Source organism: Grammomys surdaster, unplaced genomic scaffold, assembly GCF_004785775.1.
Source record: "Grammomys surdaster isolate TR1022 unplaced genomic scaffold, NIH_TR_1.0 126039, whole genome shotgun sequence".
Lineage (NCBI taxonomy): Eukaryota > Metazoa > Chordata > Mammalia > Rodentia > Muridae > Grammomys > Grammomys surdaster.
The window spans coordinates 5,265,494-5,271,603 of record NW_021620852.1 but is presented as its reverse complement, the minus strand read 5'-3'; the positions used below and the strand labels follow the sequence as shown (position 1 = coordinate 5,271,603).

The following is a 6,110-nucleotide window of genomic DNA, read 5'->3' as shown; positions in this document are numbered from 1 at the left end:
CTGTAAAGATGATAGCCACTTTCGGCTAAGAGTCGGCTCCCAACAGGTCCCCCTTTTTAAATTTGTTTTCAAAAGGGAAGGCTGGGAAAACTTACGGAAACCGTGACTGCCTTAGGTTGGAACAAAAGACCCCAGCCTCCCCTTCCCGTCTCTGGATACTCAACAGTCATTGGTTGAGCTCCTGTCTTAGGATGGTGAGGCCTCCCAGTTAGGGGCAAGGGTCTTGAGGTGTTCTCTTACCTGTCATTGACTATCCGGCTTAGCGTGTAAGTTAAGGGTTAATCCTCGTCAGTCTTGATGACAGAGGTTTTAGTCCCCTACTTCCAGCCTGTAATAATGGACCTGTATGGGTTTCATTTGTGTAACGTCTATCTGTTGTAGTACAAAAGCCATCAGTTTGTTGAGCAGCATGAACCCGAGAGACAAGAGACTTAGCAATGCCTGAATGGTTAGCGCAAATGCAACACTCTTTTTAAGGGTAGCACATAACTTCTTCTGTTGGAGGAGTAAAAAGTATAAGCCTCTTTTATTCTATAACAGTATTTTCTAAATCTAATCTATATAAGTACAGAACTGATCATAGCTTTGATCTTAACAAAACAAGTAAGAAAATCTCTATTCCTGCCCCAATCAATCTCAAACCTAAAACACAACTATAGTAACTATGGTAATGGATTCTCTCTTGGGTTTAAACAATGTACCACTAAATCATAAATCAGGGAACCAAGAGTCTAATAGAGCCACCCTGGAGGTGCGGGTGGTGATGTCTTCTTCCGCACTGAGAAGAGCCACCCTGGAGGTGCGGGTGGTAATGTCTTCTTCCGCACTGAGAACTTCCTAAGTCAGGTATACTGGTTGATTCGCTCCAGTGAAGCATCTTCATGTTTCCTGTAAAGGAAAAATACGCTTCTCAGGGGGTTTCTCCTCCCTGGATTTGTTATTATTGTCTATTTGTTTGATCAGTCTCTCTGGCAGCCATCGTGCGGCATCTGCCGTTTGGGAATATATGCAGACAGATCCTCTTCCCCAGATAAGCACTGGATCTGGCCCATTCCAGGTTCCAGTTAATGGGTCTTTCCAGAGGACTGTTGCAAAATTCTTTTTGGTATTAGGATGTCAGAATCTATCTGCAGCAGATTTTCCTTCAGAATCTAAAGATTTGTGATTAGTAGGAATCAATGGAGGTAACAATAGTTGAGCTATCCTCCTTCCTGTAGGAATGGTGACTATATTCTGTATTGCCTTGGCCATTACCTTAATCTCACCTTGATAATTATTGTCTATAACTCCAGGAAAAATTTGTAGTCCTTGTATAGTAGCACTGCTTTTTCCCACTATCAGGCCAAACACATTTGGATAGAGTGGTCCAAACACTCCAGTGGGTAAGGCCTGAGGTCCCATTTCTGGGGTTAATACTGTGTGGGTGGCAGAACTGAGGTCCAGTCCTGCACTTTCTGGTGTTGCTCGACTAAGTTCTGAAAGGGGTTGTTGTTTGTCGGTATGAAACTGACTGCCCCATAAGCCTGTTTTGGCTTTTATTGGTTCGGGGCCTGGGGCTGGCCCCTGTTCCCGTTTCCCTGATTATGGGAAAGGGTGTTTCCTTGTGCATCAATCTTGGACCTACATTCACTAGCCCAATGCCTTCCACGTTTGCAACGTGGGCATAGCCCAGGCTGTTTTCTGGGATGTCTGTGGGTTAACTCATTTTCTGCTTTGCAATATTTTGAAAAGTGTCCAGGCTTGCCACATTTAAAACAGGCCTTTTTGTCTCTACTTGCCAAAAAGTCTCTTACTGATTGTCCTTGCATGGCGGCTGCCATAGCTAAGCCCTGTTGGTAGGAGGGCCCTATATCAGAACAGAGTCTGATATACTCAGTAAGATCTGTCTTTTTCCTATAGGGTCTAATGGCTGCTTGGCAGGCAGAATTGGCATTTTCATATGCAAGTTGTTTCACATAATCTATACATGCCTCTACATTACCAAAAATCCTCCCTGCTGTTGTCATTAATCGATGAACAAAATCAGAAAATCGTTCATCAGGTCCTTGTCTGACTGAGGTCAAAGATGCACCAGGGTCTCCCTTTACTGGGAGTTTGCGCCAAGCCTTCATGGCCGCATTTTGAATTTGAGCGAATAAGCCTGGGTCATATTGCATCTGGTTATCACTAGAAGCAAATTGCCCTTCTCCTACTAAGGCATCAAAGGACCAACCATTACCTGCCTGAATGTTTCTTCTAGCTGTCTCTTTACAATTCTCATGATACTCTGATTTTCAAATAAGATGGTCACCACCGCTAAGAACTGCTCTCACTAGAGTATCCCAATCACCAGGAGTCAGCCACTCTTCTGCAACAGATTCTAAGATTGCAAGAGTAAATGAGCAGTGGCACCATATTGTGACACTGAATTTTTTAATTCTTTAATAATTTGAAAGTTAAACCCTGTGGGATGTCTCCACCCAACTCCTTGAGCATCTCTAGTCTCTGATACAGGGAAAACCTTAACCTCTCACTCCTCTGGCTGATCTGTGGCTGAACTAAAACCAGAGGACAGGGGCTGCCTTTGGACTCCAGGTTGAGGAACTCGAGGACCTGAGGAATTTTCCTTGCCCTCTTGAGACCTCTTCCCTGTCTTTAATTTTTGTATCTGATTAATTAAGTCCTGATACTCTTCCTCTAACTCTATTTGTTGTTTAAGGAGAGAAATTTGTTGTTTAAGAAAAGAAATTTTGTCCTGCAACTCCTTTCTGTGATCTTCAACCACCATCTCCATAGCAGGAGCATCTGGAGGTGGAGGAGCACAGGGAGGGGGCCTTCGGGAAGAAGGCCATTCAGGATCAAAATATTTGGCTGCCTCTTCCTCTAGGTCAGCACAATCTGGCTCTGACAAATTGATTACTTCAACCTTTGGTCCTATTTTGGATTCTATGTGTTTCTTTTTCTTTTGGACATGAAAAGCAACATTTAAACAGCGAAACAAAAGCAGACAATTGATACATGTAAACAGCAAGCAACAGAACAAAACCAGAGAGTTGAGTTCAGGCTGACTTATTTCTTGCCCCATTATTACTATGACTTACTGGTCTCCACACGGCAGTTTTCTGTGGCAATCACCTCTGTTTCACCTCTGAATTTTCAGTCAATCCTCCTTCCAGTAACGTCCCTCACTGGGTCTCTGGTTCTTGCTGCCCCACGTTGGGCGCCACTTTGTAACTGTCGTTTCTTTTGTAACGGCCGTCAGGTTCTGCTACTTTGTAAAGGCCGGCCGGTTCTGCTGCTCCGGTCCGCAGGCCAGGGTCTAGCAAGAGAGAGAGTGGGGACGGAGGAAGGGGAAAAAAGGGGCGAGAGACGCAAAAGATAGATACAAGACAGAGTCCGGTGGCGTCTCTTCAAGTCTCTTCTTTATTCTCCTCTCTTCTTACTATATTCTCACTCCTTCAGTCTCTTGACACCTCTCACTTTCTCACTCCTTCCTCTACTTCCTACTTCCTACTACCTCCTACTACTCACTACCTCCTACTTTCTACCTCCTACTCCTCACTCCTCAATAGAAAGAAATCCGGGTATTTATACCCTTTACCACGTGACTTGCCCTCGTGGACAATCTCAACTGAAGCCACTACGTCACGTGCCTTGTAGCCATGGATACCAGGAGCACCTGGCAGCTGGGGGCACTAAACAGTGTAACAAGATGTTTATCAGAGTGTGCTCAGCTATTGCAGGCTGTTGAAACAAGTCTCTTGTCAGGGTATATGGCTCAAGATGGCTGTAAAGATGATAGCCACTTTCGGCTAAGAGTCGGCTCCCAACAGGAATATATATTGCTAATTTACAGAACACATGTAGGGGTCACTGTCTGAATTGATTCCCAGCCTGTAATTGTAATGGTACTAAGGACAAGTGTGATGGAAGGCATATGTTTGTGTTTGTGTGTGTGTGTGTGTGTATATAAAATCTTTCTGTACCTTTTACACTTCTACCATACATATATTAATTCTTAAGAAAGAAATGCTTTAAACGATAGTATGTTGTGCACTTGTTAATAAATCACAGATACTTAGGGAATACATTCTAGAAAGAATGTGTGTTTGCACATCTCTGATAGCATCACTTTCTCTGATGAAATGAATTTGCAATAGGAGATTATGTGGAATTGAGATGCAGCTTTATTTCAAATCATTGATATTTATCTTTTTTGAATGTTTTTTTTTATTTTATTTATCTTTACTTTTGATAATTTCATACATTTAAGGCATCTTAATCTTATGCACCCCTCAATTCTTTTACAAATTGTACAAACACTACCAACCCCCGTATCTGCTATTCAACTTCATGTCCTTGCTTACTGTTACACACACACACACACACACACACACACACACACACACACACATACAATTACCCTGAAAGATTTAGTGCTGCCTACAGGCACATGAGTCTTCAGCTGACCATCAGAAAATGGCAGTTTATCAGGTGCCATATCCCTAAAATCCCCCCTGACTCTCTCTCCCTTCAGCAATTCTTGAAACCCTATAGCTTCTCAATTATGACTGGATTATTTTGAGTTCTTGCCCTATCCATACTGGGATATTGACAGGTTGGGTCATTTGCAGGTCTTGTTCAGGCTATCAGAGCCATTGAGAGTTCATGGGTATACCATTTTTGTCATACGTAGATGTTATTATTCCCAAACAATTTTCCAGATCCCTGGCTTTTATGGACATCCTCTTCCATAATTATTATCTGAGCCTTGGGATTAATGAGTACAATATATATTCCCAACTCTCTAGTCAGCTTATTCTCTGCAGTTTGACCTGTCATCAGTCCCCTGTTCTTAACCCAGAGTTTCGAAAACAAGCTTCTTTGACCAAGGTTCAAAGGAACACTCTGCTGTGTGTATAAGGATATGTTATTAGAAGGTAGCTGGATATTATATTTAGTTGCCAATATTGTAGGAGATTCTTGCTAGGTTCTTTGGTCTCTGAAATGTACTTCTCCTTTCCACCATGTAACTAAAAGAATAGCATTCAACTACAGGACTCATTATAAAAGTGGGCTATGGAGCTGTGTGTAGTATCTCATGTTTTAATCCCAGCATTTTGGGAGGTAGAAATATGTAAATCTGTATGTGTTCAAGGCCATGTCTGGCATGGCCTTAGTAGGGAGAGAATGACATGGTTCCTGCCCTTGGTTTAGGGCCAGCAGGTGTGGACTTCCACAAGAGTCAATGCTGCTGTGGTGTAAAGCCTGTTCGTAAAATAGCTTGTGCCTTTTCAAATTCTGCCAAGGAATGTCCTCCCTGGTAATGTTAATGACTCCATGATAATTATAGACAGCATGAGTCCAGGAGGTGAAGGTGTGTCTAATGTCTCAGCAAAATGGTACATCCTGGGACATTCAGGGGAGCCCTTAAAGCTGTGGAAAAGAACTCTAAAGGCATGAGCTTGAAAATATATAATTTCTCAACTATGTAAAAATATTAGGAGGCGATATGAACTGTATAAGAGGTTTCAGAAATCCAAAGAAACAAAAGCAGGTGTGCTGTGAGCCAACTTGTCAGAAAAATACTGAGGAAGGAGATGTGATCTCAGGAGATCCCACTGGGCTAAGTCTTAAAGGTTTTTCTGTTTGTTTTTTTCGTTTATTTTTGCATTTTAATGATTACAGCTTATAAAGGCAGACAGATTCCCAAATTCATGGTCAGCCTGGGACAGAGCAAAGTTAGGCCCAGGTGTGGTAGAAATGATAAATTCAAGAAGTGGACCTGCCCTGGTTTGTGGTTAACAGAGGCAGGCAGATCTCTGAATTCTTTTGCAAAGAAAATGGGTGCTTTTTACTCCTCAGAATCACAGTTGTGTGTGTGTGTGTGTGTGTGTGTGTGTATGTGTGTGTGTGTGTGTGAACCTGGAATAAATAACTGAATTGGTATGTAAATAAAAATCTGTGCTTTCAGTCTGCAGATGAGCTAGGAGAAACAGAAAGCAGTTATTCTTTAGAATTTTCAGTAGCAGGAGCTGAGCTGCCCGAAAATCTCTGGAAAGCAAGGAAAGCTCTTCAAGAATTTTTCTAAAAGAGTTTCTGACTTGATCAGAAGATCCAAGAATTTTTTA

The 6,110-nt window shown here is 42.3% G+C and overlaps 1 protein-coding gene across 3 annotated transcripts in view; it reads left to right on the top strand.

The window, feature by feature from the left end:
• Positions 1-6,110, top strand: part of Fstl5 (follistatin like 5) — a 527,925-nt gene that overhangs the window by 305,852 nt on the left and 215,963 nt on the right. The window lies entirely within an intron of this gene.